At 49.0% G+C, this 21,854-nt stretch overlaps 1 protein-coding gene across 1 annotated transcript in view; it reads left to right on the top strand.

Annotated features, from left to right (window-relative positions):
• The window catches only part of CCS (copper chaperone for superoxide dismutase), an 884,312-nt gene that overhangs the window by 646,974 nt on the left and 215,484 nt on the right, over window positions 1–21,854 (top strand). The gene's annotated exons all lie outside the window — the stretch shown is intronic.

Here is a 21,854-nt window from a genome sequence, read left to right as displayed (position 1 = left end):
ACTGAAAACATAACTTTTGAGAGCACTGTAAACAGTTAAAGAAAATCTTTTGCACACTTTTTGACAGCCTATTTACACTGTGTGCAATACATTTTTTAAACAAATAGCCTACTTGTTATACATCACTATTTACTCAGTGCACCGACCAGGATTCAAATCAGTGAAACATCTTGTTACACCCTTAGACAGTGATAGCATTACCTGACTGAGCTGTCCTACCAGAAAAATGCATTCTATTTCAGGGCCTGAGGCTTCGGATTATGCTTTACTCATTACTTCATTTGATATTTCAGCCATCTTAAAACAACTTAACAAGACCAGATTTCCCAGCAACCACGGGAAATTGGTAAGAAAACAAACAAGGGACAAACATATCCATCAGTCCAATGTCCAATCACAGCGCTGGATATACCATCAAGACCCTCTTCAGCCTCTTGTCCATCCTCTTTCTTTGCTACTTGCAGCCATCAGATGAGTACTTCCTCTTTTTTCCTACAAGTTTTCTGTCAAAATATATGGTAGGGGTTTTACATCGCAGTCGCGGAGCTGCGTATCGGTCCCCCGCGACTGCGAAATAGGTTAATTGCCTTTGTTGATTGTCTTTGTTAAGTGCCTTGGGTTGTATATTGTGCCGTTAGAATTTACATGATTGTTTTGTTGGTTTCGTTCATCGCGGGACCGATCTACGGTCCTACGTGACTTTCTTTCTCTTTAGCTTCTGTGTACAGCGGGCGCATAGTGCTGAAACGCACTTACTCTTCAGGCGGCAGTCGCGGGTCTGCTTGTCGGACCTGTCACCCATGTGACACCAGCTTCCGGGATCCCTGCAGCAGAGTACGGTCGGGACCTCTGACTGCTCGGTGTCGCTGTGGAGAGCGCACTTCCTGTTAGCATCTTGCTGCGAACGGCGCATGGATTTTGGCTTTTTGTCAGTTTCCAAATCCGCCCGCCGTTGCCTGTGCCTCCGCCAAACCCCTGGAGAGTTACACCCTCAAGAGGGTCGGTACAAGTTGCTAGCCTGCATTCTAGCTGACGCTCAGAGGCATCACTCTGAGTAGATGTGTGTGAGTTTTCTTGACTTCCTGTGGGTGTATTTCTGAGCATTGTTTGACAGACTGAAGTCAGGCCTGCAGGACATGCTCCCAGAAGGGGGGGGGGAAAGGGGGGGGGGGATTCAAGGAGTAAATTTGGTTTGAGAGACTCCTTCAAGCAGGGTTGTGTCCCGGGGGCGCTGACCTCCTCTACTACTCTTAATTGGGGCTGTGTCTTTGTTTAATTAGCTGGTCCCCAGCGTTTATAAAGCAGTCATCAGGACTGCGGAGGTAGCCACTGGTGCGCAGCATATATTGGTCCAGTTGGCAGAGTCCAAGTACTCTATTAAGCATGTCTGAACAGGCTGACATGCAGTGGGATGAGGAGCGTTTAGCGCAAAAGATCGCACGTTAGTGTGGTAGATGGGCCCCACTGGCTTCCAATGCCCCTAACACCTCACAGGGTGCGCAAGGAGGAGTTCCAGTTCTGGCCAAGCGTCCCAAGGTGGACGGGGTGGATCAAGACGCTTTTGAGCGCTTGAGTGAAGTGTTCTTGGCTCAGAACCAGTCCGTGGTGGGGCCTTTAGACCCCACCCCCTACTCTGCCTAACCGGTCAATCCGTTGGAAGGGTTTGAGGATGAAACCCAAGAGGACACTGATGAGGCCATCTAGACCATGGCGCCCAACAGCAAACCAAGGGCCTACTGAGCCTCAAGGGGAAGGGGGCAACTCAGATATGCTGGACCCAGAGTTGATTATGCACCCCCGATCTTCTGATTGCACAACCACGCGAAGGTGGCTAGCTCTGTGGCTAGACGTATTCGGACTCCCCTGGGGAAGGATGCCCGTAGTTGCCTCCGGTCGGAGTGTCCGCGTCCCTCCCTGGATGAGAAAGTTGCACAGACCCCAGAATTGGATCCCACAGGGGCTACCTTTTTGGGCAAGTTCATTAAGGACCCCAAGAAAGGTATAGACAGGTCCTAGAGGGCGTGCCAGGACAAGCTTCTTCATGCACTGGGCCCGCTCACTAGGATCCTGGACATGGCCAAAGATACCAAGGTTTCAGGAGCCCTTATATCACCCTAAGCCGTTTCTGGCTGGGCACAGCGAGCGGTAGTGTTCTTAGGGAACGCAATTGCGCATTCTCGATGGAGCGTCGGAGATCTTTCCTCATGAAGGTAGACCCAAAGTTAGGGGTTCTAGCCGACTCTGAGGCAGGGGCGCTAGCCCAAGGAGGTTTGTTCGGCGAGCCTTTTATCAAGGAGCTTGGCAAGTTCGTGAACACGTTAACATTGCTTGATAAGGCACAGTCTTCCATCAAAAAAGTGTTCTCTTCTCGGGTTTTTCGGGGGGCTGGTCGAGGCAGGGACCACTTGACCGGCCAGACCCTCCAAAACTCCAAGGGGCAAGGCTCCAGGCAAGGGCAAGGGTAAGGCCAATATCAAAACCAAGCCCGTTATAACAACTTCTACCCCTCCCATGGACGAAGACCCAGAGGTCACGGTTTTAGAGGTTGTGACAACGCCTCTAACATCGGTAAGTGTTTCTTCCACTTCTCTGGTGCGAGTGGGTGGTCAACTGGCTGAATTTGTGCATGTGTGGGAAACAATCACAAACAATGCTTGGGTGTTGCAAACAGTTCAAGGGTTTCACATAGAATTTTGCTGCAACCCCAGTCAAGCAGTTCAGCCCAGACCTATACAGTTCTCCCGCCAAGAGGCGGAGTTGATCGATGTGAAAGTGTCCGCCCTTTTAAAAAAAGGGGCTGTCTGTCGCACTTCGTTGCACCCTCAAAGTTGTGTCAGCAATATGTTCTTAGTGAACAAGACGGACAGAGGGAAGAGACCGGTGCTGAATCTGCTTGATTTCAACAAATGGCTTGTATATCGCCATTTCAAAATGGAGGGAATTCACCTTTTAAGAGACGTTTTATGCCCGGCGGATTGGATGTTCCGTTTGGATTTAAAAGATGCTTACTTGGCAATCCCTATTTTTCCTCCACATAGGAAATTCCTTCATTTTCTCTGGCGCCAACGAGTGTACCAGTTCACCACTCTTCCTTTCGGGCTCCACTCCTTGGTGCTTCACTAAGGTGCTAAGACCAGTCGTGGAGTACCTCCGAGCGAGGGGCACTCGTCTTATTGTGTACTTAGACGACATGCTTCTGTTGGCACGAGATCCACAGGTTGTACGGGATCAGTTCCATCATGCAGTCGCCGTCCTGGAAGGTCTGGGTTTCGTGACAAATACCAAAAAGTCACTGTTGGTCCCAGCTCAGAAAGTCACCTTCTTGGGCTTCATTGTAGACTCCATCGAGGCAACTCTCAGCCTTCCCTTGTGGAAGATGTCCAAGATTCGTCACGAGTTACGTCGCACTTTGTCCAAGGAGAGGGTCCCGCTTCGACAAGTCGCACGCATAGTGGGGCTGCTGTCGGCTTCCATCCAGGCAATATTTCCGGACCCGTTGCACTACCGAGCCTTGCAATGTCTGAAAGCAAAACATCTGCGGAAGGGGCTTCCTTGTTCCCATTCAGTTTCCCTGTCAGAAGAGGCACGGGAGGAGATTCGTTGGTGGCTCTCTCACATGGAAGCCTGGCATAGGCGAGCTATTTTCGGCTCAACCCCGGACCTTGTTATCGAGTCAGATGCCAGCAGGTCAGGTTGGGGCGCCAGGTGTGGAGAATTCTCCACAGGAGGATCATGGTATCCGCATGAGCAAACACTGCATATCAATTGCCTAGAGCAGTGGGCGGGGTCAGTGGCTGTGTGGTGCTGGACCAAGGTCCGGGTTCAGTTGGCTGTCCAGTTAAAAATGGACAATATCTCAGCGGTCCGGTATATAAACCACCTGGGGGGCACCCAATCGAAGGTGCTTTCGGATCTCGCAACAAACCTATTGGAGTTTTGCCTTGATCATCCTATTTCAGTGACCGCAGAATATCTTCCTGGTCGGGAGAATCTGGTGGCAGATTGGCATTCGCAACACTTCAGAGATTCCAGTCTGTGGAAGTTACATCAGGACGTTTTTTCAATGGTAATTGGCGTCCTTTTTCGGTGGATCTTTTCGCCTCCAGGTTGAACCATCAGGTTCCTCGATTTTTCAGTTGGAGGCCGGATCCGCCAGCAGTGGCCACTGACGTTTTCCTGCAAGATTGGAAGCAGGAGTCAGCTTATGCGTTCCCGCCCTTTGCAATGATCACTTGGGCGTTGGAGGCCGCAAGTTTGGTTTCCAGTTCTTCTGGAACTTTCCTGGGATTATCCAATCCGACTCCCCCACTTTACAGAATTGTTTCTCAATCTGGATCAGGTTCCACATCAGATGGTGCTCAGCGGAGCCCTGCGTCTCATGGCATGGAGGATTACAGGACTAGATGGTCAGTCCCAGGATTTTCGGAGTTCGCTGAGGACCTCTTGTCCAAGGCCTGGGCTGATAGTATAGTCAAGAGATATCGCTCAGCATGGAGGCAATGGTGTCGTTGGTATGTGCGACAGGGTTGTGATCCTGTGGGCGCAGATGTAGTCCAAGTTTTGAACTTCTATGCGAGCTTGGCCAAGCAGGGGTTAACCTACCGTTCGGTGAACACATTTCGCTCCGCCATTTCAGCAGGGCATGTTCCGGTGCAAGGGGCTCCGGTGGGGGAGCATCCTTTTGTCTGCAGACTTCCTAGGGGTCTCAGGCTTTCACTGCCCCCGGAACCGAGATACTCTGAGTTATGGGATGTCATTACAGTTCTTAATTTGTTTTTGTCTTGGCAATCCAATGAGTTCTTATCAAGAAAGGAGCTGTCTGCTAAGCTTGCGATGCTCCTTTCCCTTTTCTCCTGTAGAAGAGATTCGGATGTAAGGGCCCTGGACATTACAGGCAGGGTTTTTTCTCCCTCTGGGGTATCATTTACCATTCGGCGAAGGACAAAATGTCACCCTAAGTTAATTGAATATCCGGAGTTCCCGGATACCCCAAGTTGTGTGTGCTTCAGTGCTTAAAAGCCTACGAAGAAATGTCTTTGGAGCTTCGGTCACCAGGGTAGAGACAACTTCTGATAGCTCTCCAAAAGCCGCATAAGGCGGTGTCATCTCCTACGATTGCACGTTGGGTGTGATGGGTCATGCAGGAGGCGGGTATTAGCGTGCGACAATTCGGTGCTCATTCAACAAGGGGGCGCGATGGCTTCCAAAGCTTTTACACTTGGGATAAGATTGGAGGACATAATGAATGCGGCTGATTGGTCCTCAGATTCAACCTTCAAAAGGTTCTACTTCAAGCCTATTATTGACATGGCTCATTTGGTGGTAAGTAAGCTTTAAACTAGCATAATCCGAAGCGTCTGGTCCTGACATAGAATGTAATATTTCCTAGCTATCGAAACGGAAAGTTTCAATTCTCTTAAGGACTCGGAGGCGAGGATTATCTCACCCGTGGAGATCCTTCCAAGATGCCCACCCATTGGGAGTAAGTACCTTTTTCTCTCTTGTCTTTGCGGTTTTTGTTGATGTGCTTGCACGAATTGAAGTCGTTTTCTATCCCAATTTGATTCATTGTTCTTGGGAATTCTTGTAACTCACATTCCAGAGCTTTGCCAATTAAGGAATTGTTAGCTTGTTTGCAAATATTTTCTTTTGCTGATTGGCATTGCTAGCCCTGATCTTGTGTTTTGATTCCAGGAGCGCATTCTGGGAGGCAAGACGCATTGGAGGAAACAGATGGCGTGACTCGCGCAATGAAAGAAGATGGGCAAGAGGCTGAAGAGGGTCTTGATGGTGTAACTGGTGCTGTGATTGGACATTGGACTGAGGGATATGTTTGTCCCTTGTTTGTTTTCTTACCAATCTCCCATGTGTCACAAACTCGCTTCCCCACAAAGGAATAATACCAACTATAGAGCGGACGAAGAATGGTGGGTCGCCCCCTCTGAAACAGATCTTGTCCTCTCTCCGCAGCAGGATGAATGGGTTAATCCAGCGGAGACTATGGAGGAGGGCACATCGGTATTTCCCGTTATCGGCCCCTTTAACTGGGAATCACCGTCAGAAGACACCTCCTGCCTTAGTGACGTCACAGGCACTCGACCAGTCAGGGAGACGCCGACACAAGGGAGGGACCTGCAAATACCCGGAAGACAGCCAGAGGAGTTGTGCATTGCGACCTCGAGGGAATCCACCGAGACGCCGGCAGTCGAACGGGAGAAGTCGTGGAAGGATCAGGGAGAAAGGAGATTCCTAGGAGTGCCAGGAGGCCAATGTCCCCACGCTGCGCCAGCCATGCTACAGGAGGAGCGTGGCTCAACCAGGTACAAGACCGCAATGCGGGGTGGGTCGGGAGGAAGGAAAGGGCCGACGAGTAGGGCTCTACATACCGCTTCTACTGCTGTGCCTGTTCTTTTGCCACGCTTATTCACAGACGGTCCGCTGAGCATTGGTGATCCCCCACACTCTTCCCCACTGACGCCTGCTGTATGCCTCTCTGCTTTTACAGAGGGACTGACGTATGCCTCCTGAGGAAAAGAGAAGGCCCCCGAAGTACCTAGAAAGTTGCAAGAAGACTGGATAAGACGGATTATCCCTCGTATGCTTGCTCTGAACTATGGTTTTCCGGCGCAGACTTGTGTACAATACAATAAAACCACTTTTCTTCCAACCTTGTCCAGACCTTTATCCTTGTTCTACGTCACACCGTGGTTGCTGGGAAATGTGGTCTTGTTAAGTTGTTTTAAGATGGCTGCTATATAAAATGAAATAAAGAAAGTAAAGCATAATCCTCGCCTCCGAGTCCTTAATAGAATTGAAAGTTTCCGTTACGATAGCTAGGAAATTTTTCATTAACCACGATAACTTTAGGTTGCGTTTATTTTTAATTTGCCAAAAAAGTTACTGAATATTTTGTTCTTTTTAGCCATGTCTCTGACACTGCTTCCCCACAGCTGCTAACCAATTTTCCATTGTACCCAGCATCCCAGTTCCCATACTTTTCTTTATGCGCTTCGCCCACTCTGACTGTGCTGGATTGTGCAGTATGCATGAGGAGATGGGTGTGAACCCGATAAAAGCAAGGAAGCAGCCAATTACAAATGGTATGTAGTTGATACCAAAGAACGAAGGAATACTTTTCAGTGGATGAACCCAGGTGGTATGCAACTAGAGAAGCAAGCTTGTGTAACCATTCACAAATCATTAGGCATTCTGTAGCCATATACCACACAAGGCGGTTCACTAGAGCCACCTAGAGCACAAAACAGAAAAGTAAGTAACAGTTCCTAAAGGAGTATACTGTCTCCTCTCAGGTGCAAAGTTTAACAGTCGAAGGAGCAGACGGGTGTGAGGTCTACATGGGAGCTGTTGTCAAGACCTAGCAATAAATAGGATGTTTTATTTGTATAGTGACAGATCCCTAGGGTAGTCATGTGCCCAATAAGAAGTGTTCTAGAAGAACTGAGAGAAAGGAGGGCTAGGCAGAGAACAGCGGCTGTTTTGCAAGGAAGTTCTTGAGCATAGTGCTAAGCAAGGCAAAGGACTAGGAAAAGTTCCTAAATTACTTAAGGTGATTGGGTGGATAAGGGGTTCGTGCCACAGAACCTTCTGGCATGGAACATAGCCAGATAGGGAAGTCAGTACTATATGCATTCACCCGTTTCTGCTTTAGCCATTAGGTACCATGCCTCCACAGAATGCCCTGGAAAGAATGGAGAAGTCATGTAGAAAAGAGGGCCAAGTAATCGCTAGAGCTTATCAGCAACCTCAGGTGGAACTCTAAGATGCCTGCTTGCAGACGCTTATTTGGGTTAGAAACCTATAAAGAAAGTGACTTTTCAAAAGTAGAAAACCATGCCAGATCAAACAATCAAAGAGGATCCTAACAATCCTGAATTCTACCAAAGCTAATCAGGAGACATAGGGCGCACATTAGGTTTCAGCACATTGGTTGAAGCTGTGACGTAGCTAAACATTAGTGAGACACCAGCTTTAGATACTCAACGCAATATTTCAGCTGGTCTACCACCCAACCCCAAGTAAATTATTTTTAAATATAACTATAGTCTGATTCAGAATATGATAACTCATTTGTTTTACTGCTCTATTTAACAGTGAGTGAGCGAAACATCAGTTGTGAATACCCTGATGATAGACAGTGATGGAAGAATTAATTTTTCATAGATTCTGTGTGAATTATTCCTTATTACCAGGATGGAAATGCATTGTAAACTATAAGAGTGGTGTAAAATAGCATTTTTGCGGAACAGTACCTTGCAGTATAATCACAGCACATCCACCTAATTAGGTTGGCCTAAGCTTAGGTCAGAGAGGTGGTGTTCCACTACCCAGGTTTTTATCTGCATGCCATGTGAAGGCAAACAGATTTAAGGAGAAAAGATGATTTATGTGAGCATCTTATACTTCTCAAATAAGCTATTCCCATTTTTTCAAATTATAATGAAATTTCTCAGGTTATAACCATCTTTTAACTGCTGAGTTGATTCAGGTCTCATGATCTGTGGTAGCTGTTTTGTCACAGAGGAAAATTCACATTTTCCTTTTCCCAGGGAAGACTCCACCACAAATAAATAAAACATCTGCAATATGTTTGTGGGCTTAACAATCTTTAAAGAAAAATGTATTGGGTCGGCATGCTCTCAGGGCTTCATCCCCACATATCCAATTCACATGTGAAAGGTCACAGTCGAATGACTTGTCTTTGCATGGGTAGACATAATACGTATATACACCCCTCTGCTATCCCACCGAGGACCCCTCGATCCATCCCCTTGTCCGGTCCCCCTACCCTCTGCCACAAATATGGATGCCATGTCTTCTGCGTTTTTCCATGGACCCCATATTTTTTCAAACTTTTGGGGCCATCCCATTTCTTGAGAAACTAACTTTGCAGCTCTCATGAAACCAATCCATATTACCTCCCAACCCCCACAAAGACACACACTCACACACACACTCCTGTTTTTCCCAGATACCTAGGTCACCATTTGCAGGGTGAGCATCTCCAAGAGTTCTATTGCTGACAAAATTCTGCAACCCACTTTACCCTTAGACTCTAGGAGTCTCAGGCAATCCCAAATTCTCATGTAGCTGGGTCATCCTCTGTCGACAACCCCTAAGGCAGAGATCCTTTGTCAATCCTCCCCTTGCGGAATAGCCTGGTTTTAGTATAGTATGTTCTGTGAAACAACTTCAGTTGGATTAACCAAATGACTCTCCCTTATAGGCATCTCCCCCGGTTACTGCCATGCCATCATCCAGTCATAGTCTTCCAGTCTGCCTAAGTCACCCTCCAGTCTCTCTCTCAGGGTTTCGGTGGGAGCCTGTGTTGGTGTAGCGTGGAGTAGATTTGGGATATCGAATGGCTGGTCATGTGGTCCCCAACATCCTATATTCTAATGGGGATTCCTCTGGCACATCTGCCAGTAGGTTCTCATAGTCCAGTAGTATGTTTTTCAATTGCTGACACCGAAGCAATTGGTTCCCTGTTAGTTCCTATTACTCTTGTAGTATAAGAAAGACATCATGCCCTGTCTCACTAGACATCGCCCAGTTTAGAAATACCCAGTGTATCTCATTTGTTGTATCCCTCTATCGCCCTCAAATCTCTCTGGATTTCTGACTCCCATAAGGGGGTCTCCAATGTCTGATTGCCCTTCCACCCCAGAGCCTGGGTCTCTCGCCTCCTTATCTTTATTACGGTGGCTGTCAGTGGGGGCAGGGGAGCTATCTCCATCTTCCCATAAATCCGCTGGATGTAGCACTCCAGGTCCATGGCCCATCTATCTGTCAACAGGAACGGCTCTGGTGTAGAAAAGGTGAGTTATTATTCACCAGCAGCTGTGCAACCCAGTAGTACAGTCGTAGGTTTGGGAGGGCAGTTCCTCACTTCCGTCTAGTCACTATCACCAAGGCAATCCAAGGTGTCCCCCCCCCATCCCATAGTAGCGCAAACTTCACCTCATCCACTGAGCAGAAGAACCTATCCGGGACCTCTAAGGAACTGTTTTGCAGTACATATAGAAATTTCGGCAAATAGATCATCTTATAAAGGCCGCACTTCCTAGTAGTGAAATTGGAAGGGTTCACCACTGCCTTGCGTCATTACTATATTCATCCAGAATTCTGATCAGGTTATATTGGAAGAATAGGTCACAATTTGCAGTCATGAAAATCCCCAGTTATGTGAAACCTCGGGATTCCCATCTGGGGTGGGGGTCGCCATTGGAAAGCCGCCACTGACTTATGCCAGTTGAGGCAGATCCCTGCATATGACCAAAATACTTAGAAGATCCGCAGCACTTGCGGGATGGGACAGTCTGGGTCTGGCAGGTGTATCGAGATATCGTCCGCATATAACAAAATAAGTCCTCCCATTTAAGGTCCCATCGGTGGCCATGGGTCAGCTTGTCTCGTAGTAGCCAGTGGTTCACTTGCTACTGCAAAAAGTAGGGGAGACAGTGGACAACCTTGACAAATGCCCCCGCTCAATCCAAATTCCACTGAGAATGCTCCATTGACCCTAACTCTGGCTTTTGGGTCTTTGTACAACAGCCTCATCCGTACTGCCAGTTTAATGAATTAAGTGCTTTTTCAGCATCTATGACAGGATGGCTGTTTCAAATATGTTGTCCCCGCAAGCTAAACACCCGGCAAGCCTCTGAAGATTGTGCCTTGTCACCCTATAGGGCATAAAGCCTGATTGATCTGGGCCACTAGGGTGTCTACCACCTTCATCAGGTGATTTGCCAGGACTTTTGCCAATATTTTTGTCTCAACATTCAGCAGAGGTATCCATCAATAGGAGGCACAGTCCTCTGGTGCTTTCCCCATCTTATAAATCCGGGCGATCATCACACGTCATATATCCCGAGGGATTATCCCATCCTTCCTGGCCAATTGAACAACATACAGAGTAGGCCCACTACCCGGGATCTCAAAAATTTAAAGAATTGCGGTGGCAGGCCATTAGAGCCCGGGATTTTACTGCCCCTCAACAGGGTCAATGCCTCAGAGATTCCATCTCGATAATCTCCCTTTCTAGAGAAAGGCACACCTCATTTCCAAGTCTGCGGCCTAGGATTTCATTGATGAAGCCCTCCAGGTCTCTTGCTTCGTCCCTAGTCTGTGCCCCATTAGATCCTCTACATATGAGGCGAAGGCCTTAGTTTATCTCAGCCTTCTCACCAGCCTCAGTATTGGCCATGTGTACCCATCGTTGCCCCCATCCTTATTTTGCCAACCTATCTATTTGATGATGCAGCACCAGAAAGTAGTCCAGTCTAGACCTAGACCACTGTCTTGCCCATGGGTGCTCCTCCTTCCATTGGTCCACCATTCAAAGGTGTCCAGATGCTAGTCAACCCTTCATCTAGCCCCAGATACAGTCACTCTGTCCATGTCCCTCTGCAGGGTCAGTTTGAGGTCTCCCCCAATAAGTTATAGGGCCTCTGGTATATTCATTGCAGATTCTCCTAATTTATCTAATCCCTCTGTCGGGTGGGGGGCCCACAATGCCAGCTCCAGCTTATTTCCATTCCAGTATCCGCTCACTGCAGATTGACACCCATTTCTATTCACCCAAGGCTGTGTGACCTCCAGTGGGAGGATTTACGGGCTTGGAATTCAACTCCCCTGGAGCCTGGGGAGAATCTTGCATAAATCAACAAATTATGCCTGCCCCGGTTTAGGAATCCACAATTATTACCCAGCAAATGTGTCTCATGAAGCAAAACGAAGTCCGTGTACTGTCTAAATCAGTATTTCCATACCATACTCCTCTTCAGCCTATTGCCCAGACCATTCACATTTCATGAGAGTACCTTTAGGGTCAAACCCTGTGGTTTGCTTTGCAATGTGTGATTTACCATTCAGGACAACCACTAATTGCAGACCAGCGCACACAACTCAACCTCATTCTCCCCTCAAACAAGCATGCCTCAAACTACCTCCACCCACCCAATTATCTTGTGCTGCGGGTCTAAAACTACTCGCCACCCCAATGCTCGGTTCATGTTCAGTTAGTCACTCAATGAATTGTTGATATAGGTAACTGCAACAACGAAAGGCGCGCGCCCCCCCTAGACTCCAAATATGGCCTCCAGCAGTGACTAAGATAGCATGATTTCGCCCTGGGCAGGGCCCTTAGTCACCAGTGCTGGGCCGTCCTTTGGGCCCGTTCCTTTTAACCCAGAGTGTCTACCATCATTGGGTATCCACTGGGTTATCAATGTCCTCCTTATCTCCGTGAGTCCTTGGACTTTCCCACAGTGTCCTCCAAGTTTTTAGCCAGTTTTGCCCATCTGTTGTCCGAGGTTATGGAGTGATGGTATTGTATATCCGCCACTACCTTGGTCCTCCCAATTCCATGCCTCCGCTGCCGAGTGAAGAAATGTGATCTTCCTTGGTCTGTAACTAGTAGTTTTGCAAGGAAAAACAAAGCATGTTTTAAGTTCAGGTTCCTCAAATGGTATTTCACAGCGATTAAATGTTTCCTTTTGGCAATTACAACGCATTTGTATAGTCTGGGTAGATAGTCATAGTCCCCCATTCTATTTGCCATTGGCCATGCATGGAGCCACTTGAAGGATATTATCCCTATCCGTAAAGTTCGGGAGTCAGGCCACAATGGCCCTAGACAGTGTTTCTGGTACCGGTGGCATACCTAGCATTCTATGAGCTCTCCCGACCGTGAACATGGTAGAGGTCTTACCCACCAGGACCATCGATAACAGCCAATCCTCCAAAATAAATCCATTCTCAGTCCTCCACCATTTCAGGTATCCCCACCAGTCTCACATTGTTACGCAGAGATCTGCCTTTGGTGTCATCAACTCTCCTTTGGAGCCTGTCAATGGTTTTCTGCATGGAGGTCTTGTTGTCTCTTTCAGAGACCGAGGGTTTCACCTGGGCCTATGTGTATTTGGTTTCCACCACCCTGTCCACCTGCTTCGTACGTCTGTTTGTAGGATCCCCATGTCTAGTGCCACTAAGCCGATTTTGTTATTCATCCCCTTTTAGGTCTCTTATGGCTGCCAGGATTCTTCGCCGTGTGGGCTTCCAGTCCTTGGTCCATCGATTCCCTGTCCATGCCGTGTGGACCTTCGCTCCGCCGAGGGGTGTCCTTGGCGGAGTCCATTGTCATAGGCTTGGTGCACACCATCATGGAGGTTAACTGCCCCAATCCGGTCTTCTGAGTTGTTCAGGGTGGCTCCCACGTGGGCCTCTCTTTTCAGCTGTGAATTTGGTGCTCCCCCAACATGTTGGGGAACACAAATTCCTCCAGGCCCTCCCTACACAGTGTCTGCTGCTGTCACCCAACTGGGACTTAGCCACCCCCCTAACCCCAAACCTCATCCTGCCACCCAGGACCTAAAGGGCCGACTACCCAGCCCCCTGAGAATGAGCACCGAGGACTCACCACCTCTTACTCTGCCGCTGTATCGGTCGCCGTTGACTGGGCCCTCCACCATGGACCACTTCACAGTTTTCCTGATCTGATGTGAGTCCTGTCCTTGAGCGGCGTTCCACTGCTCCTGGGCCTCTGTTGCACTCCCCTCCTCAGCATCGTAATGGTCCCACCCGCTGGTTTCCGGGCACCCTCCAGGTGCTGACAGGCCCCGGCGGGCGGCATGCACACTCGTAGGTCTACCGCGGTGGGCCGGGTTTTCAGGCTCCCTCAGCCACTGGCATCTTGTGTACCCTGGGACAGGCTCCGGCCAGAGTTTTCGGGGCTGATGCACCACCAATCAGTCCTGCTTCACTTTTTGTGTGCCCCTGCAAACAGAGGCCAGCACCCAGCCCCGTCTGCCATCAAACCAGCTCCGGGGCAGCAGGATAAGTACTTCTCAGGGGACCGCTGCACCTGAGCTTCAGCTGTGCACATCTGCTACCTAACAAGCTTTGTTTTGATGACCTACACAATATGCACATCTACCACCTTCCCTCTTCTATAAACTACAAACATAACCTTCATCAGACTTCAAATACACTTAGATCCTTATTCATATTTCAATGAGATTGTCATCAAGCGGCTGAGAGGAAGTTGAGTCCACCCAATCTAGAATTCCTTGCTTATTTAGGACTTTTTTTTGCAAAATGGGCTTCCACTGACTTTGCAAGAGCACTTTCAGCAAACGGATGATTTTCAGACTTTCCACCAGATCATATTTCATATCATCCTATTGGCCGAAAGGGCTTTTTTTCCCATAGGCCATCTTGCTCTTGCGAGAGCAGTGCTCCTGCGTGAGCGCGTGCTCAGATTGGCTGGTTACAACAGAAATTGAAATGTTGTGTACTCCATCACAGGACTTAGGGACTCAGACTCCATGTCCTGAAAATGTAAAATATCTATGGTATAAGGGGGCATAGTAAGGATACCCTGATCTCCTAGCCCACAGGGACACCCCTGCTGTAAAAGTTTTTTAAAGCTTTTTATTGGAGTGCCATGATCCCACAAGTGTCTTCTGTGAGTCAGTACAGCCCTCTGGTGCTTCTGGCAGAGTTTCAGGGGAGGATGAAAAAAAAAAATAGAATGCAGCCTGGGTGTCTGTGGTGTGTTGGCTGCCTGTGCGGAATTGGGCCTTGCGGCCAAGCACAGCCAAAGGCCGCCTGTGGTAGGGGATTGGGCGATTTCAGGGGCTTGGTGCTTGCTTGGGGTCACTCATGCCACACACATGGGGAGTTAGTTATGGCAATAGAATCTTACTATACGTTTAAAAAAACAGGAATTCACTGAAAAAACAAATGTTAAAGTGACGTAATTGAGTGAAAATACCAGTTAAAATGTTACATTTTAAACTCAACAAAACACTGAATTCACCAAATATATATAATTAAAGTAACTATGACTTACGCCCTCGCCATGCACTGCTTGTGACCTCACATATTACATCACTCATGACATGTTCTGGGACATCTTTGAAAACATCACTGATGATATCTCAAATAACATCATTGATAACTTCACTGGGTGTGTGCATGGCAGGGGCACAAGGTACTGTTACTTTAGTTAACACTAACTTGTGCATTTTAGTGGTTGTTTAAAATTCTATGTTTTAACAAACATTATCACCTAACTATAACGTCATATATTACCCTCTGGCGGTCACCACTAGGTAGTTATCTTTAGGCCTACCTTTTCAAATGAAATGCCTTGTTTGGCTTGCTAACAACTTGGGCGCCATTTGAGGAATCATCACAAAACATTAGTAAAAAGTGCTCTTTTTCACTAGTTCCATCAAGTGGGGGCTGAGAAAAGGGGGGGGGGGGGTCCCATAACGCTAAATTCCCATGCATTTCCCGTGGACGATTTTAGAAAGCAATACCGCAAAAACTGCTGAACGGAATTACACCAAATTTGTCTGGAAGCTAGATCTTGGTACAGAAAGTATGCTTTTGTGATTTGCTGTAAATCCGTTCAGTCATTTTTGAGAAATTAAGGTTCAGAAATATTTGTATATCCGTATGGTTATGAAAGACCTTCGCACCCAGCTCAAAAAAATAGAGTGTTCTGATTGGCCTAGGGGGCTTTTTTTCTCATGGGTCTCCTCACTTCCCAGGAGTGCACTACAGCGAGAGCTCTGATTGGCTGGCTGCAACATGAAAGAAAATGTTTCAGCAGCCATTACATGACTTGGGGACTTAGTCCTCTGTACTGAGTTTGGTTAATAAAACAGATATAAGGGGGCTGGTTTCTGATACCCTACCCCCAGCCCTTGTAGGGGGGCTCCCAGAGGGACCTCCCCTGGGGCCAAAATAAATAAAATGTGGGGGTTTAGGTGCCATGAACTTGCAGGACTCCAGCAGGATCACAGCATTAAAAAACAAAAATTAAAACAATAACAGATGTTTTTTATATCACTATTTTGACCCCGTAGGTGGACCGGGTCTCGTTGTCATAAAATAATAGGGGTGTGTGATTGAGGCCCCTTTCAAAATTGGCCCCCAGGACTCTGTCCCCAGGGACCAAATGCCAATTTAAGGCTTGGAGTCATGCTGCTCCCCTTCCGGAGCCACTAATGGTCCCCTGGGACCCTATCCTGCAGGGCCAATTTGTGTAAAAAATAAAACAAAGGGAGAAATCTAGTAGCTCTCTTTCCCGAGCTGCTTTTGGGCGCCAGGTCACCCCCTTCCCCAAGGGTGAATTTGTCCAAAATAGGGAGGTGACCAGGCGCCCCCCTCCCAGTGCTGGGTTAATCCTGGAGACCCTCCCCTGGGGCATGATCCTTCCCAGCAGGCCTACCCCTGAGAAGCTGTGGTTCCCTGTCCGGGAGTGTACAAGCATACTCTGCAAGCACTCTCCCAGACAGGGAACCCAACCTAACTCCCACCCAGTGGGAGCAGTTAAAAAATGCTTCAACCATCTGGTCAGAAACAAAGGAAAGGTGTCCGCTCCCGCCAGCACCCAGTATGGTGCTGACTGTGAAGCCAGCTGGGGCAGCATGGGCTTTGGGGCTCCCATGCGCTCCCCAAAGACCCCCTACATTGTGGGTGCCCCAGGTGGGTACCGATCTATAAGAACAAAATGTCCAGCTCCCGCAAGGGGGGCCAGGTGGGCCGGCGGGGGGCTGGGGCTATCTCCTTGGTCCCCAAGTATGTGTGCTGGCTGGGAAGCTGGCAGGGCCACGGGGGCTCTGGGGCTCGTTCCGCAGCCCCCAAATGAAATAAAATATGGTGGGGTCTACACCCACAACAATTTGTAAAAAATAAATAAAAAATTAGTGGCCGGAGCTGCTCATTTATTATTCACTGCTTCATGAAGAAGTTCCCCATAATGCCCTGCAAAAGCTACTTACACTTGCATTTCGTTTTACCTTGGTGGTGTCCCTACAAGAGACAGGAGCACCACCGAGCTTTTTTTCTAATGTTGTAAGGGGCTGCAAGGAATGTAGCAGCCCCCTAGTAAGATATAAAGAAAGTAAGTAACCTGGGTCATTACATCTTTACCCCAGGATAACTTACCATATTTTTAAAGCACTCCTAGCTGGAGCTCTATGCTATTCAGCTGCAGTGCAAGGCCCTCTGTTGTTCTTATTATTGTATTTATCTGATAGAGACATCTAGCCGCAGATTCCTTAACTTAGAATATCCCCAGGCGTCAGATTGGATCCGGAAAACTTTCCACAGCAGCACCTCTGCGTGCCGAGGGCGGCGCCACATGGCTCTGCCCTGACCTCGTCCATGATCGTGAAATCAGTTGAGCCATATATACGCCCCTCCCGGCACGCTGACGTAAATTTTCTTCTTTTCCGGGTCCCAACGCGGATCCAGGTAAACCAGCGGTTCCTTTGCCTGTTTTTCAATCCTTCTCGACGCCTTCGGCATCACGGAACAGTGTGCGATGCCTTCGGGCTTTAAGGCGTGTGAGACCTGTACGCGACAGATGTCTGTCACGGACCTGCACGCCATATGTATATGGTGCCTGGGAGTGCACCACGACTCTGAAGAGTGCGACCCCCGTCAGCAGATGAAACCAAAGTCCCTAAGGGAGCGTCGTATGAAGCTGCTGGCCGCCCAGATGTCCAGTCCTGGTCCTTCACGCCGCCGATCTCCCTCTCTGAAACGGGCCCGCTCACAGGGCCGTTCCCGCGGACGTCGTTCGGAGACAGGTAAGCACAAGCATAAGTCGCGGAGGTCGTCGTCCCGTAAACGTGAAGCTGGGGCCCGCTGCTCTCTATCTTTGCCAGACACAGGTGCCCAGCAGGCGTCTTCCCCCATACCCACCCTTCCCAGGTGTCGGAGCGACAAGGACCCAAATGGAGACCTATTCAGAGGCTTTCCAGTCTTTTTTTGGGTCACCCCCTCTCCCTGGTGCGGCTTTGGGTCCGACAGAGGAGGAAAACACTCATGTCGGGTCTTCGCCGGCGGATTCGTCATCGGCACCGGCTGCGTGCATCGACTCCGGTTCTGGAGTCGATACAACGTCGATGGGACACGACCCGGAGGGGCATCCCAGTCGTCCGTCCAGCCACCCGTCCAGTTGCCGCAAAGCCCTGTGCGGCTTCATGCGCTGACGTCGGCTGCGGCACCGAGTTCGACGCCCTGTCGACCTCTTTCCTCCCTGCAGGTGGAGGTCGAGTCGCTGTCGGACCGCGCCCAGGCCGAGTCCCCTCTGGAGACTCTCAACGTCGATGCGATGCCTATGTCGGCGCCTACGGCTCCTCTGTCAAAGGATAATGAAGTCCCTCTGGGCTCCCCCTGCCCAGGGTCGTTTCGGTGCCCCTTGATGCAGGTGCCTAGCTTTCCATGGCCTTTGGATCAATCTCAGACTCCTCCCCCTTTACTGTCTAGTGGACGAGTTAGCCTGCAACCGGCCCCGACCGATGGTTTGTTGTCGCCCCCCAGAATGGCGACAGAGGCTAGTGCGGCTTTCGCGAGGGCTGTTCGCAGGGCTGCAGATATTCTTCGCTTGCAGCCTCCTGTGGTTTCCCTGCCCTCTGATCCTTTACTGGATCTCCTCCACATGGAGCCTGTGGACGCAGAGCCTTTGCAGCCCCTTGGTGGGCCTTTGTTTGACATCCTGCTTGGTACCTGGGCACGGCCCTCCTCTGGTGACCCTGTTGATCTGGCCATTGCTCGCCGGTATCGTCCAGCCCCAGACGAACCTTGTCCCTTCACCCTGGAGCTCAGGGTCTGGTTGTCCAGGTGGCTTTTGCCTTGCAGGCTTCTTTTGCCTTGCAGGCTTCTTCCGCTCTGCCGTTGCTACCTCCCACTAGGGAATCTTGGTGGCTGGAGACATGTGGTCGCCACATTTTTGCCTCCGCCAGTGCGGGCATCCATGCCTTAAACACGTCTTCATGTTCGCACATGCTTCCTTTGCCCTTTGGGACTTGGTTGAGCTCCTTCTTCCTTCTCCCCCAGAAGGGCCCCGGGTTTACTTGGATCGCCTTCTTCTTGATGGCCGGGGAATGGCGCAATTTTCACTTCGATCGGCCCTGGATGCTACTTTCTCTGTGGGTAGGGCACTGGCCCGGTCGGTTGCTTTGCGCCGCCATGCATGACTGCGTGACAGTCGTTTTCCAGACAATGTTTGGGACGCTCTTCGAGATTCAATAGCGTGGACCTTTTTGACTGTCACACTGATTCAGTGGTCTCCCGCCTCGTGTCTGCTCTCCCGTGATATTCTGGCCCTTGCGGCCTGGATTTCTACCTTGTGGCTATCTTTTCCTTGTGCATAGGCAGGGTTGCCTTGTTTGTTTTGGACCCTGGGTTTATGACGTAATACCCAGATGGTCTAGGCGGCTACTCCGCCATGTTTGCCTTTGTTCAGTACAGCTGGTCAGCTGGTTCTGCCTTCTTTTCAGTCCTCTGACTGTGAGCTTGTCTCAAGAGGAACCCCCTTGCCGGGGTTAAGACTTACCCCATGTGGGGTATTGCTGGCTATTGTGTAGCTGCCTTTCTACAAGGAAGGCTTGGTACACTCCTGTGGAGTCTTTCTCACAGAGATTCTTTTGTGGATCAGTCTGTTCTCTCTTTCTGCTGTTATGCGACTCATAAGGCCCATCGATTAACTTGCAGTTCAAGGGCAGCACAAGCCGTACCGTAGTTTTTCTTACCACAATCTCCGGGTCACGGTGTACCCACACTCCCAGACGTTTCACAGGGTTGGTGGACCATATTAACGGGTATTCCATCTGTGGGGGCGTAGTGTGCGACGTCAAAGGGATAATGACCGACTTGTCCCAGTTTATCAGGAGCCCGGAGAATAAGCCAAAACGAATATATTCCCGCAGAACGGGGGACAGATGCTTTTGTGGTTCGCGAATGTAAAGCACCATGTGGTCTGCATATAGGGATATGCCACCAGGACGATGGTTAAAATGTAGTGCCGATTCCCTATGACGTTGACGTATTATACAAGTTAATGGCTCAAACACGATAGCAAACAAAAGTGGCGAGAGTAGACAGCCCTGTCTTGTGACCCGATGAATGGAGAAAGGCTCGGATGTAAGACTCCCCCACCCGGACCCTTGCAGACGGGTTATTTTACAGAAATTGTACCCAGCGTATGAACACATTCGGGAACCCCATGTGTCTCAGGATGAAAAACATATAGCGCCATTCGATGGAATCGAATGCTTTGGCCGCATCTAGCATGACTGCGGCCGCTGGGAGATCTGGATTTAGATTATGGAACATGGCGAACAACGTTCTTAAGTTGTGGGAGGTAGAGTGTTTTGGTATAAAGCCGGATTGATCCGGTAGGACCAGGCAGGACATTAGTGGTTGGAGTTTAGTGGCTAATATTTTGGCTAGTATTTTAGCATCCAAATAGATGAGCGACAACGGGCGATAAGAGTCGCATTGCGTTGGGGCCTTATCCTTTTTTAGTAAAGTAATAATCAGAGCCTGTCTCAGAGATGGTGGTAGAATGCCAGTATCATGGGCTTCTGCATATACCTCTAGAAGGTAGGGTGTTAAGAGATCGGCATATTCTTTATAGAACTCTGCCGTTAATCCATCTGGGCCCGGGGCTTTTTTATTTGGCAGGGATCCGATTGCTGGTTTGATATCAGTTTCGTCAGTTGGTTGGCTTAAGTATTCGCAATGGCCATCTGCTAGCCACGCACATGCAATATCAGAGAGGTAATCTCCGAGAGCATCTTCATCCATACTTCCGCGAGATTTATACATAGCAGGACCTGAATTGTTCCACTATACCGTAAGGTGTGAAATGTTCCTCCCCCTGCGAGTCGACTATTTTTGTGATGTGTTGATGTTCAGATCTGAATTTAATTCGATTGGCTTGTTGTCTACCAGGCCGCCCCCCCTCCCCGTATGCTCTCGCAATATGTCAACATGATAAAATAGCGGATTTTGGAATCCGCCAATGTGTTGTATTCCAATATTTGTGCATGAATATGTGCTAATGTGTCAGTTTTTGGGTCCCTCATATAGTACTGTCTAAATCAATCAGGAAGGCTTCTATTTGGGAGATTTGTCCACGTATGTCCCGTAGTATGCCTGCAGTTATGCTGATACAGACCCCCCCGCACTGTGACCTTGAAAGCCTCCCACAAAGAGGAGGCACTTTCAACCGTCCCCATATTGAGTTCAAAATATTGTGTTATTGCCTTCCGTATAGTGTCATTATAGATAGGATCTAGCAGAGATTCGGCCCTAAAGCGCCAGATGAACGGTTGGTGTATAGTGGTGGGCACGCCTAAACATAATTTCACTGGATTGTGATCTGACAAGGTGCGCAGAAGGGGAGCAACGTCTGTGACCCAGCCATTAGATTCTTCGCTCACCAGCCAGTAATCTAATCGGGACCAGCTGTTGTGTGCAGGTGTAAAATGTGTGCCACTTTTGGCATTGTTGTTGCGTATCCGCCGGTCATCCACCTGTCCCCACTCCACCATCGCATCACGTATGCATTGAGAGACCTTTATGGTGCGTGCTCCCTGCGGATTCGACTTGTCCTTAGCCAGATCTAAGTGTGTAATAAAATCCCCCCACCGCATAAAATGGCAGCATCTTGCCAAGTGCGTAAAACATTGAGCATACGAAGAAAGACCTGTGGGTCGTCAATTATAGGGCCATAGATGTTAATAATCGTGATCATTGTTACCCCTAATTTTCCATGAATCATGGCACACCGGCCTTCGTCATCAGTGTATGTTTTAAGAGGTGTGAAAGGCAGACCTCTCCTAAACAGCGTGATAACCCCCCTTGCGTAAGAGGAATATGAAGACGCTACCTTGTGACATGCCCATCTGGCAGCAAACCTAGCCTCTGAGGATTTGGTGAGGTGTGTCTCCTGTAGGAGCGCTATCTGTACCTTTTGTCTATCCAAATAAGTCAAGACCTGCCAAACTTTTTTGGGGGTGTTAAGC

This window comes from Triturus cristatus, chromosome 9 (genome assembly GCF_964204655.1).
Source record: "Triturus cristatus chromosome 9, aTriCri1.1, whole genome shotgun sequence".
NCBI classification, from domain to species: domain Eukaryota; kingdom Metazoa; phylum Chordata; class Amphibia; order Caudata; family Salamandridae; genus Triturus; species Triturus cristatus.
Note: the sequence above shows the minus strand (reverse complement) of the source record. Positions and strands in the feature narration are given on the sequence as shown.